Source organism: Saimiri boliviensis, chromosome 15 (assembly GCF_048565385.1).
Source record: "Saimiri boliviensis isolate mSaiBol1 chromosome 15, mSaiBol1.pri, whole genome shotgun sequence".
In the NCBI taxonomy this organism is placed as follows: Eukaryota; Metazoa; Chordata; class Mammalia; order Primates; family Cebidae; genus Saimiri; species Saimiri boliviensis.
The window spans coordinates 51998002-52023336 of NC_133463.1; the positions used below are offsets into that span (position 1 = coordinate 51998002).

Sequence of the window (25335 nt, forward strand, 5' to 3'; positions counted from 1 at the left end):
GTGTTTGTTCCTTTTCATTGCTTAGTAGTATTCCATAGTATGAAAGTACCACAGTTTGCTTAACCACTCACCTATTGCAGGACATTTTGTTTGTTTCCAGTGTTGGGCTATTAAAAATAAAGCTGCTAGGAACAATTATTTATGGGCTTTGTGTAGATAAGTTTTCATTTCTCTGGAATAAGTGTCTAGGAGGGTGATTCTGGGTCACATGGTAAATGTATGTGTAGTTTTAAAGAAACTACCAAACTATTTTCCAGAATGACTCTAGCATTTTAACCTCCAGCAATGTATGGTAATTTTGTTTTTTGTTGTCGTTTTTTTCTTTCTTTTTCTTTTTTCTTTTCCTTTTTTTTTTTTCTTTTTTTTTTTTTTTTTTTTTTTTTTTTTTTTTTTTTGGCATTCTCACCAGCATTTGGCATTGATATGGTTTGGCTGTGTCCCCACCCAAATCTCATCTTGAATCGTAGCTCCTGTAATTCCCATGTGTCATAGGAGGGACCAGGTGGAAATACTCAAATCACAGGGGTGGTTCTCCCAAGCCGTTCTCATGAAAGTGAGTGAGTTATCACAAGATCTGATGGTTTTATCAGGGACTTCATCCTTTGTGGGTCACACATTCTTCTCCTCAATATTTCCAGGTGAAGAAGGACATGCTTGCTTTCCCTTCTACCATGATTGTACATTTCCTGAGGCCTCTCTAGTCATGCCCAACTGTGAATCAATTAAACCTGTTTCCTTTATAAATTGCCCAGTCTCAGGTATGTCTTTATTAGCAGTGTGAGAACAGACAAAAATACAGGCATTATCACTATTTTTATTTTAGCTGTTCTTATAGGTGTGTGGTGCTCTCATAATGGCATTTATTTGCATTCCCCCAGTAGCTAGGGATGCTGAACATCTTTTCATGAGTTTATTTGCTATCTAAGTATACTTCAGAGTAAGATATATCTTTTGCCTATTTCCTCATTGGATTTTTGGTTTTTTAAAAAAATTGTTGACTTTTGAGGTCTTTAGTCTAATCTAGAGAGGTGTTTTGCAAATATTTTCTCCTAGTCTATAGCTTTTTTCATCCTTCTAACAGAGTTCTTCATAGAACAAACATTCTACATTTGGATGAAGTCTAATTTATTGGGTTTTTTTTCCCTTTTATAGATCATGCTACAATATCGTGTTTAGGAACTCTTCACACAGTCAATAGGTACTGAAGATTTTCTGGTGTGTATTCTTTTAAAAGTTTTCTAGTTTTATGTTTTATTTTAAATGTATGGTTCATTTTGAATTGGTTTTTAGGTTGTGCGGTGATGTATATGTGACTGTTTTCAGGTTCTCTCTTCTGTCCTATGGTCGATCTCTTTTGCTAATTCCACACAGTCTTGACTATGGTAGCTATACTCATTTTGAAATTAATTAGGTTCAGTGATTTCTCTCTTTCTTTTTTGAAATTATTTTAGACATTCTAGTTGCTTTACTTTTTCATATAAATTTTAAAATAATTTTGTACATGTCTCCAAAATTCTTGTTGGGATTTTTATAAGAATTTCATTAAACCAGAATCTGAATATCATTTGGGGGAGAGTTGACATCTTTACTAAGTTGACTCTTTCAATCCACAAACACAAATGCAATCTACACTTCTCTATTATTTAGATACTCTTTGATTGATTCTATTGGCATTTTGTAGTTACCAGCATACAAATCCTGTAAATGTTTAATTATATATATATATATGTATTCCATATGTTTTCAAGAGATTGTAAATGATATTGTATAATTAACTTAAATATTCATATGTACATTGCTAGTATATAAAAGAACAATTTATTTTTATATGTTTATCTTCTGAAACCTAGCTAAACTCATTTATTAGTTCCAGGAGGATTTTTTGTAGATTCCGTTGAATTTTTCTAGTAGACAATCATGTCACCTGCAAATAGGAATGGTTTTATTTCTTCCTTTCTGATTTGTATGGCTTTTATTTGCTCTTCTTACTTTATTGCACCATGTAGAATTTTCAGAACTATGTTGAATAGGAGTGGTGAGAGCAGTCATCCTTATCTGATCTTCTGGAGAAAGAATTCAATGTTTTACTATTAAGTACAATGTTAGCTATTGGTGTTTTTATAGATACTCTTTATTAATTTGAGGAAGATTCCCTCTATTCTTTTTGGGGGGAGCGGGGGGAAGGAGTTTCGCTCTTGTTACCCAGGCTGGAGTGCAATGGCGCGATCTCAGCTCACCACAACCTCCGCCTCCTGGGTTCAGGCAATTCTCCTTCCTCAGCCTCCTGAGTAGCTGGGATTACAGGCACGCGCCACCATGCCCAGCTAATTTTTTTTATTTTTAGGAGAGACGGGGTTTCACTATGTTGACCGGGATGGTCTTGATCTCTTGACCTCATGATCCACCCACCTCGGCCTCCTAAAGTGCTAGGATTACAGGCTTGAGCCACCACGCCCAGCCTCTATTCTTATTTTTCTGAGAGTTTTTGCCATGAATTATTGTTTAATTTTGTCAAATGGTTTCTGTACATCAATTAGTATGATTGTGATTTTTTCTTTAGACTGTATATATAGTGAATTACATTGAGGATTTTCAAATATAAAACCATTCTTGCACCCCTAGAATAAAGCACCCTTGGTTATGACATATAATTACTTTTATATATTACTGAACACTGTTTACTAATATTTTAAGGATTCTCACATCTATCTTCATAAGAGTAGTTAGTCTCTAGTTTTCTTTTATTGCACTTTTTCTGGTTTTGGTATCGGAATAATACCAGCTTCATAAAATTAATTGGGAAATATTTTCTCATCTTTTATTTTCTAGAAGAGGTTGTAGAGAATTGGTATTAATTAAATGTTTTATAGAAGTTTCTAGTGAAATCATCTGGGCCTGAAACTTTGTTTGGAAGTTTCTAAATTACTAATTCAATTTCCTCAGTTATAAGACTATCAGAATTTTCTTTTTTATATTGTATGAATTGTGGTAGTTTGTGCTTTCTGGAAAATTGCTTCATTTCATGTAAGTTGTCAAACTTACACATGTAGAGTTATTTGTAGTATGTCCTTATTATTCCCATTGATTTCTGCAGGTCTGTAGTGATGTCCCCTTTTTAATTCCAGATATTGGCAATATGTGCCTTCTCTCTTTCTTCTTTGTCAGTGTTGCTGGAAGTTTATTGATTTTATTGAGCTTTTCAAAGAACTAGCTTTTTGTTTTATTTTTTTCTTTATTGTTTTTCTCTTTGTAGTTGTATTAATTTCTGTTTTTATTTTTATTATATTCTTTCTTATGTTTGCTTTGGGTTTATTTGAGTCTTTTTCTAGTTTCTCGAAAAACTAGTTTCTTGAGATAGGAGTTCCGATTATTGACTTGAGACTTTCCTGTTTTTGAATGCAAGCATTGTATTAGTGCTATAAATTTTCCTCTCAGAACTGCTTTAGCTGAGTTACACAAATTTTGATGTTGTATTTTCATTTTTATTCACTTTTATTTATTTTTTAAATTTCCTTGAAACTTTTTTTAATCTACAGATTCTACTTGAAAGTTTGTTGTTTAGTTCCAACTGTTTGGAGAATTTCCTACCTTCTTTCTGTTAGGGATAGCTAGCCAAGGATTTGATTTGATTTGATTTGATTTGATTTGATTTGATTTGATTATAGCCAGAGAATATACTCTGTATAATTTCAATTCCCTTAAACTTGTTGAGGTTTTTTTTATGATTTATAGTATATTTTGGAATATATTTTGTTAGTCAATTCTTCTGTTGTTGGGTGGATTGTATAAATGTAAATTAAATCCAGGTGATTGATAATGTTGTTGTCTTCTCTGCTTGCTGGTTTTCTGTCTGGTTGGTCTATCAATTATTGAGAGAGGTGTGTTGAGGTTTTTAACTCTAATTATGGATTTGTCTATTTCTTTTTTCAGTTCTATCAATTTTGTTTCACAAATTTTGCAACTCACTTTTTTGGGGTATATATTTAGAGTTTACATGCAAAATAGGTATGCTTGCTATATCTCTTTGATAGATTGGCCCCTTTATCATTATATAAGTCCCTCTCTGTCCCTGGTAATTTTCTTTTCTCTAAAGTCTTCTTTAACATTAATATAGCTATTCCTGCTTTTTTGGATTAATATGTACATTAAGAGATTTTTTTCATTCTATAATTTTTATGTTCTTATATAGTTACATCTGAAGGGACTTTTCCTATAAACAGTATAAAGTTGGATTTTTTTTTTTTTTTTTTTTACCCATTATATCAATCATTATCTTTCATTTGTATATTTAGGCCATTTATAGTCAATGTAATTATTGACACATTTGGGCTCATATCTGCCATTTTTGTTGCGTCCTGTTTGTTCTCTACTTTTCTTCCTTTATTTTGATTTTCTAAACTTACTGTGGTTATTTAGGACTTTTTAAAAACTTCATTTTTATTTCTCTATAGTGTTTCAGGTATCTTTGTATGGGTTTTTCAGTGGTTGTTCTCCTTATTACAATAAATATACACAATTTAGCTGAGTCTGTTGGTAGAATTCTTATCTCCCTTTACATTTCTTTATTCTTCTTTACTTATAAAATAATTTTCTTAAATATTTATTTATATACATCAAGAACTACATCAGATAGTGTTATTTTTTGCTTTTTTTTTTTTTTTTTTTCCCAAGATGGAGTCTTGCTGGGTCACCCAGGCTGGAGTGCACTGGCGTGATCTCTGCTCACTGCAACCTCCATCTCCCAGGTTCAACCCATTCTCCTGCCTCAGCCTCTTGAGCAGTAGCTGGGATTATAGGCTCCCGCCTCCACATCTGGCTAATTTTTATATTTTTAGTAGAGACAGGGTTTCACCAAGTTGGCCAGGCTAGTCTTGAACTCCTGATTTTGTGGTCTGCCTGTCTCGGCCTCCCAAAGTGCTGGGATTACAGGCATGAGGCACCGTGCTTGGCCTATTTTCACTTTAACTATGAAATATAATTTATAAAATTTAAGAAGAGAAGGAAAGTTTATTGTATTTATCCTGTTTTGCTTCTTTGAATTATTCTTTCCTTTTTTTATTTTTTTTGAGATGGAAATCTCACTCTTGTTGCCTAGGCTGGAGTGCAATGGCGTGATTTCAACTCCTCTGCCTCCTGGGCTCAAGTGATTCTCCTGCCTCAGCCTCCCGAGTAGCTTGGATTACAGGAGCACACCACCATGCCTTGATAATTTTTGTATTTGCAGTAGAGATGGGGTTTCACCATGTTGCCTGGGCTGGTCTCAAACTCCTGAACTCAAGTGATCCACCTACTTCGGCCTCCCAAAGTGCTGGGATTATAGGCATGAGCCACTGCACCCACCCTATTCTTCTCTCTTGATGACACACATTAGGTAATTTTTATAACATCAAAGATCCCTGCCCTTTTTTTTCCTTCAGCCTATTTATGTTTTCTTAAGATAGGGTAATTTCTATTATTCTATTTACAAGTTCCCTGATTCTTTCCTCCATCCACTCCATTCTCATGTTAGCCCATCCACTGAGTTTTTTACTTCATGTTTTCCTATAAACTGGAAAAAAATAATAAAGTAAGAAAAGAATTCAAAACGGAAGCCAATACATATTTTGAAGTAGCAAAAGGAAACAATTTCTTTCTGCTTCCTAAGAAATGAATAAATTCATGGGGTAGCCACGGGTTCAATAACCATGCAGGCTGATGTGACACATATTTGGAATGGTCCTGCTTCCATTCAACAGCCCTCTGTTAGAACATGTCCTGGAGTTCCTCTGCAGAGCAATGTGGCTGCTCTGGGCAAGGCTGCCTCCAGGTGACTGGACAGACAGCCGAGGCAGGAAGAAGCCGCGTTGCAGCATTAAGCCGTAGCTTATCGGAGTGCTGCAGAGCTTTCCTCCTCCGGCCTTTTCAGTGCCAGCCCTACTCATCTTACACTCAACCTTCAGCTCTCAAATCCATGACTGATTGCGTGGCTTTTTATACTTTTCTCTCTCCAAGCATGTGCTTTCTCCTAATTTCTGCCTGTTTACCTGGCCTCTGACCCATTTTTGCTTGCATTATGACATTGTGCACATGTGCGGATTCCCTGACCCAGTTCTTCCACCAGGGCCCCCGATCTAACTAAACACCACCTAGGTATTCTAATAATGGGTTCACTTGCACCAACACCTGTGTTGCTCTCCAAGTCTAACAGCATAGAGACCATTTCTTCTCTGCAAGGCAGGAGTGGAGAAGATCTATTTTAAAGGTCCACAGCCTCCACTCTCCAGGACATAGTTCTGTGAGGTCACCAGCTGCTTCTTATTTGTGTTCCTTCCATCCCAAGCCCAACACATGGAGGCAGGAAGAGAAACGAGTGGGTGGACAAATTAACACTTAACGGTTTGATAAATACTAATAGCAAATACTAAAAATAACTAGACAGCAGTGGTTTACTTTTAGGAATTTTTTTTTTTTTTTTTTTTTTTTGAGACAGAATCTTGCTGTGTCGCCAGGCTGGAGTGCAGTGGCACAATCTCGGCTCACTGCAACCTCCACCTCCTGGATTCAAAAGATTCTCCTGCCTCAGACCCCCAAGTAGCTGGGACTACAGGTGAGCGCCACCCTGTCCAGCTGATTTTTGTATTTTTGAGACAGGGTTCCACAATGTTGACCAGGATGGTCTCGGATCTCCTGACTTCGTGATCTGCCGGCCTCTGCCTCCCAAAGTGCTGGGATTACAGGCATGAGCCACCGCGCCCGGCCTACTTTTAGGAACTGCATTTGTGCTTTTGTGTTGAAGGAGGGAGTGAGGAGGAGAAAGAGGGCTGTAGGGAAGTTGGAAATGTTGCTGTTCTCTGGAGGTGGAGGTACTGAAGAGCTTCCCTAGGCAGACAGCACTCCTCCACCTCCTCCCTGAAATAACTCTCTCTCTCTCTCAGCCTTCCCAGGCTTCCTCAGCTCTGCAAATGGCTCCTCCCTGCGCTGCAAAGGCATCCCTGCTCTTTACCGGCAGAGAGGAAAAGCCGCTAAGAGATTGCAAGCTGTTTTGTTCCTCAGTCTCATCCTCTCCCACTTGCGGGATAACCTGGCTGCCTTTGACCTCAGCTTCTAGAAGACAGAAGGTTAGCTGGGGTTAGTGTGTGTCTCCTGTGTATCTGTGAGTCCCTGGTATGCCGGGTGTGACATGGCAAAGCCATTAACCCCACATGACACAATCTGCATGGTGGCCAGAAACTCCAGACTAGGAATTCCACACATTCCCCAAAATGCCTCCTGCTGTACATTCCTCCTGTGCTCCTGTAGGACTAGGGATGAGCCTAAATGGCCCTGATCCTTTTGAGGCCAGAGTCTCCTGGTTGAACAAAATAAAGGACAGCAAGCCTGTTCCATTCTGTTTCTGTTATTTTCCCTTCCCTGGTGAGTAATTCAGCTATGCTGTGAATCGATAGGGATCTCTGGAGCTGGAAGAAGAGACAAGATGAGGAAAATAAATTGTTCCCAGTTAGATGAATTATTAGCACCTCTGAGCTCTTCATATCTGTCCTGTGCAATCAGCAAAGAGGAAGTATTCTGAGCCTGAGTTTTCCCCTCCTGCTCCCTTAATCCCTCCTTCATAACATGAACTCTCATAGCACAGTCTGACAACAAAAAGAAATAAAAGGCCTGCCTTCCCTACTCTCAAAATCATCACATCTTTTCCCATCTCCCCCTTGCTTCTTTCGTGACTCCAATAGAGGAAGCATCCTCCAGGGAAAGGTTAATCCCTCCATTTATATCCTGATCTCCCCTCTAGCATCATCCACATCTCGCTCTATCCCTTCACCACCACCCCTCTTACATCTTCTGGATGCCCTCTCTCTGGGATCCTTCCCCAAAGCTGGAAAACAGCCTTGGCCTCTGTGTTCCTTCTATTTTAGTACCCTTTACAATTTTCTCTCTCTCCTCTTCTCCATCATGCATCCCAGAAGAAGGGTCTAACTGATTATTTTCATCACTCTTCCTTTATTACTCAACCTATTGCAACCAGGTCTCTATCTGCCTCCTGCAAGGTCCCTACTGATTTCCAGGCTGCCAAATGCAATGGCTTTGACTTTTCTGTTCCACCCTTCAGAAACTCACTCTGCCCTTTGATTCTGTGATAGTACAACATCCTGGTGTTCCTGGGATCTATCTGTCCATTCCTAGACTCTTCCAATTTCCTCCTCTTTTGCCCATTCCAAAAATGAGAGTAATCCCCACAATCAGAGGTGGCCACATTTAGCAAATAAAGATATAGAAAGCTCAATTAAATTTAAATTACAGCTCAAAATGAATAATTTTTATATGGCATGGAACACACTTATACTAAAACTTTATTCTTTGTTGATCCGAAATTCAATGTTAACTGAGCTTCCTGTTTTTTAAAATCTGACAATCCTACCGTAGTTGTTTCTTCAGAGCTCATCTCCATTCTCTAACTTCTTCCCTTGTTGATGCTTTCTATGCCCATGGGTCCTATGGTTATCTTTTCTCAGATAATTCCCAAATCTTTATCTCTAGCACCAATTCCCCCCACCCTTTCATCTGACTGGTGCATTTCTGTTTCCCCAGAGTATTTTTGACCTCCCACTTGCTTTTCTATCTGAACTATTTCTTTTAATATCTTCTCTAGCCTCCCAATCACTTCAACTCCAAATTAGGAGGCCAACATCAGTAAGTGGCTAAACACTTAATTGGTTTTATGCTAATCAACACTCTCAGATGTCTTTTATTCCATTTTCATGGATGCCACTGACTTGGGGCCTTTGTCATTTCTCTATGTCTACAAATCATCCCACACTATTTAAATTGCCTTCTAACTAGTCCTCCAACTTCTACTTCCATCTACCCTCCACTCTTCCACACACCACCACTCAGTGAACATCCTAATTAAAGTCCAGATGTGGCCATGCCACTCCCTTGATCAAGGAAGTTTCTGATTGGCTACTGGGTAAAGTTGAAGCTTCTTAGCCAGCATCCAGAGCCTTCAATGAGCCTTCTTTCTCCTCTTCTCTCCCTGCGGTCTCCTCTATGTACCCAAAATTCAAGGAGCATCAGAATATGATTCCAGGGTCTCCCTATCCCTATCTGCTGACACTCAGATGTAGACTGACACTCTGAAGGTGACTCATACAGTTTCTGCACAAATAGATGCTCCATAAATGCTTGCTGAATTAGTGGAGTAAGTTAGATTGAAATTGACCACATTAACAGAATGAAGTAATTAAATCCATGAATCATTTATGTGATTCATTTATGCAAATGAATGCAGTTTTTTACAAACTCATTGTTTGCTTACCATCAATTATGGGTGACGTCACGTTCATGCAAGTATCTAATATCTCTATAATGTCAAGTCACAACTGGGTCCTGATGGGACTCTACAGGGCAGGAACAGACACAGACAACACCCACTGCTTCTCTCGATTTCTTTTGGAACTCTAATCCCTTCCCCATTTCCCTCACTTTTTACAGATGATTTTTGTAGACATCCTTGAATTTTTTGATATGTAAATCTCCAAACAACTGGAAGTTCTAAACCACTGCCAAAACCATATTCTGATCCAAGAACATGCGAGTGCTTTAACAACCTAAATCAGAAGGGTGAAACCTCTTTCTGCAACAGATCACATGCTAAATATTTTTGGCTTTGCATACCGTATGGTCTCTGGTTGCAATGACTCAACTCTGCCATCGTGGCACAGAAAGGACCATGGTTGACACAAAAACAAATGAGCGGGACTGTGTGCCTATAAAACTTTATCTGTAAAACAGCCAGCCAGGATGCCAGCCACCGCTTGCTGACCCCAACCTAAGCCAAACTTCTGATGAATGATTTACTTTGTTTTCCTTCCAAACTATACCTTTCACTGCAGTCAACTGATTGGGGAAAACATCAGAATTTCAGTTGGTATAGTCTTTTCACAAGAATATACCTAAGCTAAACTCAGGACTCCAGAGTGAGTCAGGAAAAAATAAGGAGTGGATATTTGAAGGCCCCAGCCCAGTGGACATCATCGCAGGGCAAGGGCATGGAGAGGCCAGATAGGGGGGCAGTGTACTTGCCTTCAGCACAAGATTTAAGGTGGTGCCACAAAAGCATTAATCAACATAAATAATATTTTAATGCAATGTTTTAAAGAAAGTAAAAATGAATGAAGACGTTTATGATTAATAAAAGATCAACATTTTAAATTAAGACAGGATCACTATTACTGATTTTTTTCCTTTGCCCTGGGTTCCAACGTGACTCTGCACAGCACTGTTACTGATCCTGTCTTTATTTAAAACGTTGCTCTTTTGTCCATCATGGCTGCTTTGCATTCATTTTGATATTTAAAAAATATTGCGCTAAGTGCTATTTATGTTGATGATGGAGTTTTTCACACCTTCTAATTTTGCACAAAAGCAAATGTCTTACCTTCTCTAGTCTCAGCCCTGCTACACCCTCTGCATTGTCAACATCCATGCTCATTTCGAAGAATGACATGCAGCTATTTCACATTGCCTTCGGACTAGATCTTTCCTCCTGCCTACTTTGATACCATTTTCACTTACTTGGATCTACCCAGGACACAGGTAAATTTGAAGTGTGTAGACACTCTTATGCTATGCTCTCTAGAGTCACTTCTAGAGATATGAATAAGGATATGTTAAACAGAGACAGGAACTCATATTTTATTAAATTCCTACTAAGTGCCTAGGTGCACTATGCTAAAGGACTTTGTATCCATCATTTCATTTAATTCTCATGACAACCCACAGAGAGGACTGGACAGGAGGCAATAGAACATTATTTCCAACCCAGTGCTAGGGAGAAGATGGCAAGTGCTCCACTTTGGAAAGAAATTACATTTCATGCTTCTTCAGGCAACTTCCAAGGAGTCAACAGCCCACGTGAGAAGCATGTCTGGTATTACATCTCTGTAACGAGATGCACAGCAGGCACTTTCAAGCATTTAAAATACTTGAATGCGCAAAGTTTCACAGTTGGTCATAAATTCATAATAGCTACGTGCCTCTTTTATTGGGGAGATGCCATGCCATGCTGGGATTCCACAAGGCAGCAGGGCTCCCCCATTCTTTAAAATAGAGCAGCTCGAAAATCTCCTCTGGCAATTTTAACTACACAAGAAGAGAAAACACCCCAGGCAGAGTGTGAGAGACCAGTCTTGTAAACAGCAGGACAGCAAGGTGTAAACAAGAATGGAAAGAAGATATACAGCCTTTTAAAAATCATTGCTTTTGACAAGGACAATAAGATAGGAATAAATTCAGCCCCAAATAGCATGGAAAAACAAAAGCTCAGAAAAGTGTTAAATCACATGCCAGGTGGCTGCAGGAATTCACAGTGATCCATTCCAATCTGCCAACCCATCCCTTTTGGCATCCGGCTTGATTTTACACAGATTCTTCTTCCAGTTTTATGTGCTCGGGAGTTTTAGGGGGAGGGCGTTGTTTGGTTTCTTTCTCATCAAGCACCAAACCCAGCATTTTCTAGGCTGTTTGAACTTTCCTAAGTCACATATTTTTCCTTCCTCTGACGCCACAGTGTTTTTTTGGAGAACCACAAACCACCATATTAACATCTTTCCTTTGACTGAACCATGTTCTTGCATGCAGTAAAAATATGATCACATCTCTATACAACATCTTAGTAAATGCATCATATGATCACTGGTGTTAGAAGATGACATACAATAAAACTCCTGCATCTTCTACCCTTTCAATCATTCTACCAATTATTAAGCCCTGAGCATGTACTCATACTCACGGCCTGAAGATAATAAGAATGAAATGTCAGATCTCTGCTTTGAGGACCACATAGTCCAATTGAGGAGACAGACTTAGAAACAAACAGCTACAATAAGGGAGGAAGCTACCTTTATCCCTCGAGCTGTAGAGTGATAATGTGCATGGGTTTATTAAACAAAAACTTAGGGAAGGTCATTATTTTGGATTAGGCTCCTGCACTAGGCCCCAGCAGACCAGACCAAATCAAAATGGAGTCACCTGTGCTAAGTGCCACATCAACAAACGGAACTTTGAAATGGGCCAGTTTTCCAAAGCTCAAGAGATTCACAGCAACCAATCAGAAGAGGCCCAGTTTACCTGAGCCAGCAGGATAAAGAAATCCTCTCTGTTTTAACTCTATAAGGAAAGTCTTTTTCAAAGCGGTCTTTGAAATGACTGATCTGCTTTTTGTTCTCTATTTCTACTTTCTTCAGCCTTTTACTGCCTATAAGCCCCTCTTGTTGAGCCCATCAGAACATCCATTCTATTTTATGGAATGAGATGGTGCCTAAGTCTAAAATCACAAAAGCCAATTCAATTTTACAACTAAATTTGTTATAATTTTGTCTTTTGATAGGTTCCACTCATACTTTTCAGCACTCCTCAGCAGGTTGCTTCCAAGAATTGATCAGAGGAGAAAGTACCCACCCTGTGCAAGCACAGATAGTGGACAACACTCAGTGCTTCCCATGAGGCAAAGCAATGCCCTCCTGTGAAGCCCTCCAGCCTCCTCCCCCTTCATCACTGCCTTGTTCCACACTCCTGTTCTCAGCCTCAGACTTCCACATTGCCTTCCTTAAGCTTATTGATGGCACAAGCGTCATGCTATTTACTATATACCAAGAATTACATATAATTCTCTCATGTACTAGCTCATATAATATCTCATTGAATTTTCATAACAACCTGAGACTAGGCTTTGTTATCCCAGTGTTATTGACAAAGAAAATGAGACTCTGAAATTTTCAGAAACTTGTCCAAGGCTAAACAGCTAGTATAGAAAAACTGAGATGACAACTCAGGATTATGTGATTGGAACAGTACATTCATCTTTCCCCATAGGCACGTTTAGTGTAACTCCCCTGCTACATTATTTACATCTTAAGAACAGAGATCGACATTTCCGTTTTTTGTTGTTGTTGTTTTTTGAGACAGAGTCTCACTCTGTCACCAGGCTGGAGTGTAGTTGTGCCATCTCAGCTCACTGCAACCTCCACCTCCCAGGTTCAAGCAATCCTCCTGCCTCAGCCACTGAGTAGCTGGAACTACAGACACATGCCACCACACCTGGCTAATTTTTGTATTTTTAGTAGAGACTGAGCTTTTTAGTGATCCATCTGCCTCGGCCTCCCAAAGTGCTGGGATTGCAGGCATGAGCCACTGCTCCCGACCGACATTTCCATTTTTTAATAGTTCCCAGACAGGGCAGACTCACAGCAAGCAATGTATGCGTCTACCAATGTGATGTGTGGTTTATGCCTGTCTTCCCAGACTGCCACAGGAAGCTGGGCAAGGATGGATTAAAGATGTCTCCACCATTACCTATCATGGTGCCTGAAATTTCCCCATTGGGAGTGCATTACTTTTGGCCTGAAGCCTTTCTAGTCTTCAGAATTGCTCTCTTTGAACATGATCGCCCTAGCAGAGGCAATCCTACACCGATACCTCAGTGAGGATAAAGATGTCAGAGGATGAGATACAGAAGAAATGGCCAGAAAGGAGCCTAGGACCTCTGAGATGGACAAAGTGGTCGTGAGAAGAGGATGGGAGGTTTGAAGACAGCTGTGGAAGTTTTGCTTGGCTGGCCCCATCTCTGTGGCCCTTAGCACAGGGCAGGGCAAATGGAAGGTATGTAATTTTTTACTTGACTTGAGAAAACAGTGTTTTGATCCGATGTGAGAGGAGGAGGTATGAAGGATGGTGGCAGGTAGGCATCAAGTGCTGAGGGTGCTAAGTAGTGTGATGGCACAAAAGACAGGAAGGCAGGACCTTGCCCTCCAAGAGCTTACAGTGTCTGAAGAGAAAAAGGATAAATAGCAAACAATGGGTAAATAAGACAGGGAATGACCAAATACAGAATACATATGAAATAGGACATCCCAGAAAAGGAGAGCTCAGAATGAGAGGAGGTAATTTTGGGGACACACAGCCACAGGAATAGGACCAAATAAAGAGAAATGACAAACAGGTTGGTGAATGCCTGTCTTCCCAGACTGCCACAGCCACATATTACCTAGGCACTCCCTAACAAGGAAATCCAATGTGGATTTAATCAACATAATACAAAAAGGATTTAGGATGTTCTAGAAACAAAACTGAAAGATGGATATAATGTACAAAGATACTGTTTATAAAATGCATTACTTCAAAATAAACCCAGTTCTTTGGACAAAAAGATATAGTGGTTTTTCCATTCACATAATAGATCCAGAATTTCGGTAAAAGGTGAATGTACCAGATTTACATATTAAGATACACGGCAAATATATCCGATAAAACCACTAGGCAAACCTAATTCCCCAGTGAAGCTCAGTTAAAACCATCAGAAAGAGCTCTGATGACTACCACAGGCCAACCACCTTGAAAAATCTTTCCCCTGAATTTAGCCCTGATCAAGAATCACTTCACTCTGTGACCTTCCAGCTAAAGATAAATGCACTTGCTCTGTGCTTTCACTGAATGCCTCCTTCACAAACAGGAAAGGTTATTTCTATTTACTTTAATCTACTTCATATTTTCAAAAAAGACCCCTTTATTTAATTCCTACAAAGAAAACAATCCCAAGGAAGAAAGAAGGAAGCAAGTAAGCTCTGACCTTTATCTGCTAAATGAGTTACGCTACCAATAGCTACAGGTGATCACAGTCTCACAGTGCTGAATAACAGCGCTTTGTACCCCTTGTCATAAAAGGAACCAGTAGCTACAGCTTAAGGCTTATTGTGAATGAGTAGAAAAAGAAAAATATAGGTATGTAGAGAACTGAAAAAGAAAGAGGAGAAGAGAGGGAGGAGTTCACAAGAAATCTTTCCTCTTCTCAGTTTTTTTGTTTTGTTTTGTTTTGTTTTGTTTTGTTTTGTTTTGTTTTGTTTTTTTGGAGACAGTCTTACTCTGTTGCCCAGGCTGGAGTGCAAGAGCATGATCTCTGCTCACTGCAATCTGCCTCCCAGGTTCAAGTGATCCTCCCACCTCAGCCTCCCTAGTAGCTGGAACTACAGGCATACACACTATGCTGGGCTAATTTTTGTATTTTTAGTAGAGACATGTTTCACCATGTTGGCCGGGCTAGTCTCCGACCACAAGTGATCTGCCACCTCAGCCTCCCAAAGTGCTGGGATTACAGGTATGAGCCACCACACCCAGTCCTTCTTGTGAGTTTCTTAGTTAAATTTACTGCAATATATGTTTCCTTTGCATTTCAACTTGGCTAGTAATGGGCTGCGTTTCCACAGGTTACCTGCTTTCTTCGTGGTGGCTACATATCTGAGACATAAATAGCTAAGGTTTCTGGTTCAGTCCCCTAAGAGGTTTGCAGTAATCTCTGTGGATATTCATAGACACAGTGATGACATGATCCAAACCCACCGTTAGACACACGGTCTAATAAGGAATCTTGTGCTTTAATTCCAGATGCAAGCAGAAACTTGGCAAATGCACTTCAGATAACTAAGTAAAAGGATTTAGACAGTTGAGTGTTACAAATAACAATCAGAATAAAATACGTTTTTGAGGTCTTAAAAATCTGGGTGGCAATTACAATGCTGGAGCAAAATGGCCATGCCAGTATTTCTGTAATTCATATTTTATAAGAAAAGGATTCAGAACTCATTAAAAAATTAGTGAAAATAAATATTGAAAACATTTAAAATATAAAATTTACAAACATCATGTAAAATATAACAAAATAACCTAAACAGCATCATTGTATTATTAGCAGACAGAATTTTATTATTAGCAATAATAATTAGCAGACAGAATTTTAAAACATAAGCATTAAAAAAACCAAAACTAAAGTCTCAAAAATGAAAAAACATTAAGTCATGAAAAGTTGAAAATGAGATCATTTTATTTGAACTTTTATAAAGTCAGTTATTAAGGTACATAGACATTGTTGCTATGGAGTTGAGAACATATTTTTGTGCAAATTTCCTCACTAAAAAAGAGAAAGTATTAGTCAGGGAAATGATGATATATTTATGAGCTGTCTCCAAATCTTTTACCCCGACTCCTTCATCTTCAGATAATCCTAATTCTCACTTGATAACAGTATATTTTAACGAGTTTGTTGGGAGCAAGAGGTGAAACCTATTTATTTACCTTGAGCTATAGTTTGCTGGAAAGCAAGCAGCAAGCATTTCTGATTTGCCTCTCCTTGAGTTGCTCATCTGTGGTAGAATCCCAAAGCCCAGCCACTTGCATCTATTTTGTAACTCTCATGTTATAGTGGACACACCCTCAGGTGATCCCCACCGAGTCATGTCCTATGTAATCCCCTCTCACTGAGTGCAGGAACAACCTGTGACTTGCTTTTTAGCAAAAGGAATATGGCAAAGCCAGTGCCTTGATTGAATATGTCACTGCCTTGATGTCTTAGCAGTTTGCAAGGGGAGTGTCTCCTATAGACGTTGAAGACATCAGCGGCCATGTTGTGACAAGCCTGTGAGATGCCACATGAGAGGAAACTGTGGGTGATTCCTGGGACATAAGAGTGACCCAGGTAACTGCCAGAAATAAAGTGGAGACCTCAGTCCTACAATCTCAGCTGGATTCCGCGTGCAACTACGTGCACTTAGAAGGAAAAACCCAAGCTCCAGACAAGAACACAGCACAGACAAGACCTTGATGACACCTTTCCAAGACCCTAAGCAGAGGCCCAAGCTGTACTCAGACTCCCGACCAAAAAGATGGAGCATAACAAATACACATTGCTTTAGGCCACTATATTTGTGGTAATTTGTTATGTAGCAATACACAACTAACACATATCATAATCCACTTTGAACTCAAATAACAGCCATTAGTGACAAAAAAGCTCAGCTTTGCCAATTGTTATTTTTTTCCTGCTGTTGAGGATAACAGAAATATAGCAGAAACTTGAATGCAGAATATCATTCTCCATGTGTAAGTCTTGAAACACAAATGAACTGGATTCAACATTTTTCAAAATATCAAAATACTCTATTTTGGTACTTAAAAATTGGAGGGTATACCTCCAAACCAGTTTTTTTTTTGTTTTTTTTTTTTTTTGCTTTCATTTTTGTTGTTTTTGGTTTTGGTATATATACTTAACTGTTTTTTAAATAAATGTTTTATTTTTCAAACAGTTTTAAATTTACAGAACTATTATAAAGATAATATAGAAAGTTCTTGTATACCCCATGCCCAGTTTTCCCAAATATTAACATCTGACATTAGCATGGTATATTTATCACAATTAATGAACCAATGTTGATACATTATTGTTAACTAAACTCCATACTTTAGTTCAACTTCTTTAGTTTTTACCTAATGTCCTATTTTTGGTACATTACATTGAGTCATCACGTCTCCTTAGGCTTCTCCTGATTGTGACTCTCTCTCAGACTTCACTTGTTTCTGATGACCAGGGGTACTGGTCAGATATTTTGTAGCACGTCCATCTATTATAATTTGTCTCATGCTTTTCTCATGATTAGACTTAGATCAAGTGTTTTGGGGAAGAAGATCACAAAAGCAAGGTGCCCTTCTCATCACATCATGTCAAGGGTACCTAATACCAATGTGACTTGCCACTGCTGATGTCAACCCTAATCACCTGGCTTGAGATAGTGTTTGCTCAGGTTTCTCCAGTGTAAAGTTACTTTTTTCACTCCCTTTCTTTAGTACATTCTTTGGAAGAAAGTCATTCTGTGCAGCCCCCATGGAGGGTCATGCTTTACCTCCTGAAAGGCAGAGTATCTTACATACATTATTTGGAATTCTTCCACATGAGAGGTTTGTCCATTCTCTTCATTTATTTATTCAATAATGTATTTACATCATATCCTAATTCTAACTTTCTTTCTTTGCTCGAATTTTCCGTCTTTGGATACTGAAAGTACTTTCTATTGGCTTCTGTATTATTTTCACATAAAAACATCATTGCAGATTTTTATTTTTTGCACTTCTTTACCTTATAGCACTACAAGATAATCCAGGCTCATCTTGTATATTTCCTGCCACATTCTTAAATCAGCCATTTCTCCAAGGAACCCCGTTCCTTTCATTGGAAAATAGTATCAGAAACCAAGATCTGGGAAATAGGTATATTTATTGTTTGCTTCCAGACCAAACCAGTTTTTCAATCTCTAAATATGGGGCCTAGAATATCCCTATCTTCTTAACTTATTTAATTTGACAAACATTTTTTGCAGTCATTACTATGTACCAGCCAGTTTTAAGCACTTTGAAAATATTAACTCATTTAATCCTTGTAATAATCTCATAACTACAAGATAGGTGATATTAGTCTCATTTTATAAACAAACAAACAAACAAACAAAAAACAAGAAACAGAGATATTTGGATTTGTTCCCATAGTCACCCAGATAGTAACTGACAGAGCCAGAAATTGAACCCAAGTATCTGGATCCAGATTTGGAGCTAACCACATTGGAGTTAGATTTAGAGCTGACTCCACATTACCTCACAGTGGTGAGGACCTTGCAGAGTGGCCACACAAATTGATGAGTTAATTCACCCACACGTTCGTTCTCCAATACAAATCTCTTACGTGCCGATTAGGTGCCAGACTATCTGATATCTGTTAATTGGTGCTTAATGCCATTTGAGATACCTCTAGGAATATAATCCAATTTAACATGAAGGAGAAGGCTGTTGTAATGTGCCCCTTGAGAAGACTTTGGCAGCTGCCTGGGATGATGATATCATAAAAACTACTACACTCAGTGGCTGCAAACATACTTTATTATGCTCTAAGTAATATTCAGAGGTGATAGGCAGGCAGTACCTTATTTACTTTGTTTCTAGTTATCATTTCCATAAAATTTTTGAAGGGGCTTTAGTATCTTTCATATATATGAAACCATTCATTATGTTACCATTCTTGATAAAACATTTGAGCAGAACCGTCTCTTGTGAAAACCACTGAACAAAACTGAGATTTCCATTTATAGCTTAAGAAGAAAATTTTAACTGTACACTTACTTTATGACTGTCACCAATGAGTGGTCCCAGGAAACCAAAGTTGAGATTGTCTGAAAGAAAACATGCAAAACAGTAACGGTGAATGCAAATACCTTAAAGGAATCTTTGTCCTAAGGTCATTATCCCACCTATTTTAATGGCAGAACACTGGAAGACTTATGTCCCATTACTTGGTTTACTACTTGTTAATAATGTGTTTTGGAAAAGAGAGTGCAGGTTGGGGTGGAGGTGAGGTTCCGCAAAATGGACTCCCTGAGAAAAGAAAGCAGAGACTGAAACAATGGGGAACCTGGAATGGACTTCTTGTTAATATTTATAAGTCTTTGGAAGAGGATATGAGAGTTAAGTGAAGGGATACTCAAGAATGTAGGCCTTCATTTTCAGTTCAGAGCAAGCACCAGATAAGCTGCCTTCCAGATGTATCAAAGTTTAGGGATATTCAAAAAATAATTATCTCACCAAATTGAACTTTATAAAGTAAGGTGAAATAAAATATTTTCCAGACAAGCAAGAGCTAAGGGAATTCATTACCACTAGGCCAGCCTTATGAGAGGTCCTTAAGGGTTCTAAACATGGAAACAAAAGAATGATACTTGCTACACAAAAGCACTCTAAAGTACATAGCCCACAGACTCTATAAAACAACTACACAATAGAAACTATGAAGCAACAAGCTAGCAACTTATGACAGGATCAAAACCTTACATGTCAATATTACTTGAATGCAAATGGTTTAATAGCTCCCACTTAAAAGGCACAGAGTGGCAAGGTGGATAAAGAATGAGACCCAATTTTCTGCTGTCTTCAAGAGACCCATAAGCTCAAAGTAAAAGGTTGGAGAAAGATCTACCATGCAAATGGAAAGGAAAAAGAAAAAAAAGCAGGAGTTGCTGTCCTTTTATCAGATCAAACAGATTTTAAACTAACAACAGTAAAAAAAAAAAAAAAAAAAAAAAAAGGACAAAGAAGGGCATTACATAATGATAAAAATTTCAGTTAAACAAGAAGATTTAACTATCCCAAATATATATACACCCAACATTGGAGCACCCAGATTCATAAAACAAGTACTCCTAGACCTACAAAAAGAATCACACAGCCACACAATAATAGTGGGGGACTTTAACACCCCATTGACAGATCATCAAGGCAGAAAACTAATAAAGGATTTCTGGACTTAATTTTGACACTTGTCCAGTGAGAACTAATAGACATCTATGGAATACTCCATCCATCAAGCATAGAATATACATTCTTCTCATCTGCACATACTCTAAGATTAACCACATGCTCAACTGAAAAGCAAGTCTCAATAAATTTAAAAATATCAAAATCATACCAACCATACTCTCAGACTATAGTGCAATAATAATAGAAATAAACCCTAAGATCTCTCAAAACTGAAAAATTACATGAAAATTAAACAACATGCTCCTGAGTGGCTTTCACTAAATAATAAAATTAAGGCAGAAATCAAGAAATTCTTTGAAATAATTAAAAACAGAGATGCAACATACCAAAATCTCTGGAATGCTGCAAAACAGAGGAAAGTTGTAGAACTAAACACCTATCTCAAAAATTTAAAAAGATCTCAAATTAGCAATCTAACATCAAACCTAGAGATCTAGAAAAACAAGAGGAAAGTAACCCCAAAGCTAGCAGAAGAAAATAAATAAAATCAGAGCAGAAATGAACAAAATTGAGACCCAAAAATTCATACAAAGAAACAACAAAACTAAAAGTTGGTTCTTTGAAAGGGTAAGCAAGACTGATAGACCACTAGCTAGATTAACAAAGATAAAAGAGAAGATACAAATAAGCACAATCACAGATGACAAAGGTGACATTACAACCAATTCCACAGAAATACCAAAGATCCTCAGAGACTATTAGGAGCAATTCTATGATACAAACTAGAAAATTTAAAGAAAACGGTAAATTCTGGGAAACACACAACCTCCTAAGGCTGAATTAGAAGGAAATTAAAACCCTTAACAGACCAACATCAAGTTCTGAACTTGAAGCAGTAATTTTAAAAAAACCTATCAATTGCAAAAAGCTCAGGACTGGATGGATTCACAGACAAATTCTACCAGATGTACAAAGAAGAGCTGGTACCAATTTTATTGAAACTATTCCAAAAAAATTGAAGAGAAAGTACTCCTCCCTAACTCATTCTACAAAGCTAGCATCACTCTGATACCAAAACCTGGCAAAGATACAGCAAAAAAAGAAAACTACAGGCTAATATGTCTGATAAACACAGATGTAAAAATCCTCAACAAAATACCAGCAAACTAAATCCAACAGCACACCAAAAAGTTAATTCACCATGATCAAGTAGGCTTTATTCCTTAGGGTGCAAGGCTGGTTCAACATATGCAAATCAATAAATTGGATTTACCACAAAAACAGAATTAAAAGCAAAAACCATAGAATCATCTTGATAAAAACAGAAAAAGTTTTTTATGAAATCCAACATCTATTCATGATAAAAACCCTCAAGAAACTGGGCATCAAAAGAATGTATCTCAAAATATTAAGAGCCATCTATGATATATCCATAGCTAATATCATATTTAAGGGGCAAAAACTGGAAGCCTTACCCTTGAGCATTGGAAAAAGACCAGTATGCCCACTCTCACCATTCCTATTCAATCTATTAATAGTATGGGAAGTCCTAGCCAGAGCACTCAGGCAAGAGAAAGAACTAAACAGCATCCAAATAGGAAAAGAAAAAATCAAACTATCTTTCTTCACAAACAATATGATTCTATACCTAGGAAACCCTAAAGACTCTGTCCAAAGGCTCCTGCAACTGATAAACTTCTTCAGTAAAGTATCAGGTTACAAAATCAATGTACAAAAATCAGTCTCATTTCTATGCACTAACAATGTTCAAGCTGAGCACCAAATCAGGAACACAATCCCATTTACAATACACACACACACACACACACACACACACACACACAATACCTAGGAAAACATCTAACCAAGGAAAGATCTCTACAAGGAAAACTACAAGACATTGTCAAAATATATCAAAGATGACACAAATGTTAAAACATTCCATGTTCATGGATTAAAAGGATCAATATTGTTAAAATGGCCATATTACCCAAAGAAACCTAGAGATTCAATGCTGTTCCTATCAAACTACCAACATCATTTTTCAGAGAACTAGAAAAGAAATTCATATAGAATCAAATTACATAATTCTAAAATTTACATAGCACCAAAAAATAACCCAGATGGCCAAAGCAATCCTAAGCAAAAAGAACAAAGCTGGAGACATCACATTATGACTTCAAACTATACTGTATGGCTACAGTCACCAAAACAGCATAGTACTGGTGCAAAAACAGACACATAGACTAATGGAACAGAATAGAGAACCCAGAAATAAAGCTACACACCTACAGCCATTTGATCTTCAACAAAGTCAAAAATAAGCAACAGGGAAAGGAATTCCTATTCAATAAATGATGCTGGGATAGCTGGCTAGCCACATGCAAAAGAATGAAACTGTACCCCTACCTTTCATCATATAAAAAATTAACTCAAGATGGATTAAAGATTTAGATGTAAAACCTTAAACTATAAGAATCCTGGAAGAAAACCTAGAAAACACCATTCTGGACATCAGCCTTGGAAAAGAATTTATGACTAGGCCCTCAAAAGAGATAGCAACGAAAACAAAAACTGACAAATGAGACCTAATTAATCTGAAGAGCTTCTGCACAGCAAAAGAAACTATCAACAGAATAAACAGACAATCTGCAGAATGGAAGCAAATATTTGCAAACTATACGTCCAACAAAGGTCTAATATCCAGAATCTATAAGGAGCTTAAATTCAGCAAGCAAAAAACATGAACAGACACATCTCCCAAAAAACCACAAGCAGTCAACAAACATGCAAAAATGCTTCAAATCAGCAATTATTAGAGAAATGCAAATCAAAATCACAATGGGATACCATCTCACGCCAGTCAGAAAGGCTATTAGTAAAAAATCAAAAAAACAACAGATGCTGGTGAGGCTGCAAAGGAAAGGGAATCCTTACACACTGTTGGTGGGAATATAGATTAGTTCAATCCCTGTAGAAAATCAGTTTGAGGCTGGGCATGGTGGCTCATGCCTGTTAGTTCCAGCACTTTGGGAGGCCAACATGGGTGGATCACGAGGTCAGGAGATCAAGACCAGCTTGGTCAACATGGTGAAACTGCATCTCTACTAAAAATACAAAAGTTAGCTGGGCATGGTGGCATGTGCCTGTAGTCCCAGCTACTCAGGAGGCTGAGGCAGGAGAATCTATTGAACCTGGGAGGCAGAAGTTGCAGTGAGCAGAGATCATGCCACTAAACTCCAGCCTGGTGACAGAGTGAGACTCTGTCTCCAAAAAAAAAAACTACATACACACATACACACACACACACACACACACACACACCATATATATGCAGTATATATATATATATATATATATATATATATTTATATATAGTATATATATTTCTATGTATAGTATATATATTTATTTGGGTATATGTGTGTGTGTGTGTATGTATGTATGTATATAGCACACATATATGCCACAGAATACTATGCAGTTATAAAAAAGAATGAAATCATGTTCCTTGCAGCAACATGGATACGGCTGGAGGCCATTATCTTAAGTGAATTAACACAGGAGCAGAAAACCAAATATCACATGTTCTCACTTATAAGTGAGAAGTAAACATTGGTATACATGGACATAAACACGGGGAAAACAGACACTGGGGACTACTAGAGGAGAGCAGGAGAAATGCGGGAAGAGGCGAAGAACTAACCATTGGGTACTGTGTTCAGTACCTGGGTGACAGAATCACTGAAACCCCAAACCTTAGCATCATGCAATATATCAGGTAACAACCTGCACATATATCCACTGAATCTAAAATAAAAATCAAAAAAAAAAAAAAAAAGGAACTAGCAGACACAGTCCCTGAAATGTGACAACAGGAAATTACAATCAAATGGGTTAATAAATAGGAATATTATTTTGGTTAGATTCATAGGCCAAGAGCTTATCAAAAGAACAGAATGATTAGTCAGCCTGTGAAAGGCCTAACTTAGCATGTCTGATTGAGAAAGCTTCAAGGAAGTGGGTGTGATCCCATTACTAATGGGCACAAGGAAGGAGTGGTCTCTCAGATTTTGTGTCTGACATATAAGTGCATTTAAGTAGCTCTGAGAGTGCCAGTCTAGACAATCTAATTAGTCTGTCAAGTGTAGTTTCAATGCCATTAAGAGGACCAAAGCCCTCTTCGGAAATCTTTACAAAAAAAATCTCAAATTATATTGTGGAATTTGTAAATATCAATCATTTTTATAAGGAATATCAATAAATGTGCAATTGTTTGGATTTCTAAAATCTTTTTTAATTAAAAAATTAATTGTAACAATCCCCAAGAAAAGGTATCCCAACTGACATGTTAGGAAACATTAGAAAAACATGTAACTACCAATTTCTACGTATTTGGTGATGTACCAATAATTACAAAATGCATTTCAGTCAATACACTAAGGACTCATATTCCTCTAAGCACGTAATGGAGAATGTAATACTGTTAAAGCAGAAATCAGGATTTTACCAAAGAGTTAATAAAGGTGTCCCTTTGAACATAGACTAGAAGTGGTATATTTCAGTGGTAAGGACTTCGTGCAAGTTATTGAACCTTGGAATGTTCCACGAATGATAGCTATTATTTTATTTTTAGTTCTAACAATCTAAGAATCCTGATCTAAGACAGATTCTTAATTTTATTCTTAGTCATAATAACCTGTACATTTTAATAATATAGATACTATAGAAGATGTTTGGCTTAATAAAATGTAATCTTTCCAAGTATGATGTTTTTAACTAAAAAAAATCTGTGAAATAATTTTTATGTATTTTCCTTCATTTCAAAGTTATATTGTTGACATCCAAACATAATACAACTTGAAAAGTGACATTCTAAAAGTTTTTATTGCTAGGATGTGGAAACACATCAAAGTCAATTTAAAGCATTTTATGATTTAAATAACTCAATTTTAGACTGTGAGATTTTACTGAAAACAAACAGTGTTTCTGTAAATGATGTTGCTTCATGAAAAAAAAAAACTGCTTGGTTAAATGACAAGGTAAATAATTGAGTAGTTACTAGAGCTGACCTATGATAGAACCCTGACAGCTTTCTGTGGCATCAGAGTGGGCTGCCCATTTAAAGACCAAGCTATTTGGTGATGTATAAGACAACTGGGTGAGACCAAGAGAAGAATTCTGTCTTTTTTCTGTTATTGGACACATTTCATTGACCTACTCACAGAAGCACAT

At 37.7% G+C, this 25335-nt stretch overlaps 1 protein-coding gene across 4 annotated transcripts in view; it reads right to left on the reverse strand.

Moving 5' to 3' along the window:
- The window catches only part of NCALD (neurocalcin delta), a 467458-nt gene that overhangs the window by 223667 nt on the left and 218456 nt on the right, over nt 1-25335 (reverse strand). For all 4 annotated transcript variants that reach the window (XM_039464489.2, XM_039464488.2, XM_074386990.1 and 1 more), the window contains exon 2: nt 18970-19019. The gene's annotated coding sequence lies outside the window, so the exon portion shown is untranslated. The remainder of the gene's footprint in view (nt 1-18969; nt 19020-25335) is intronic.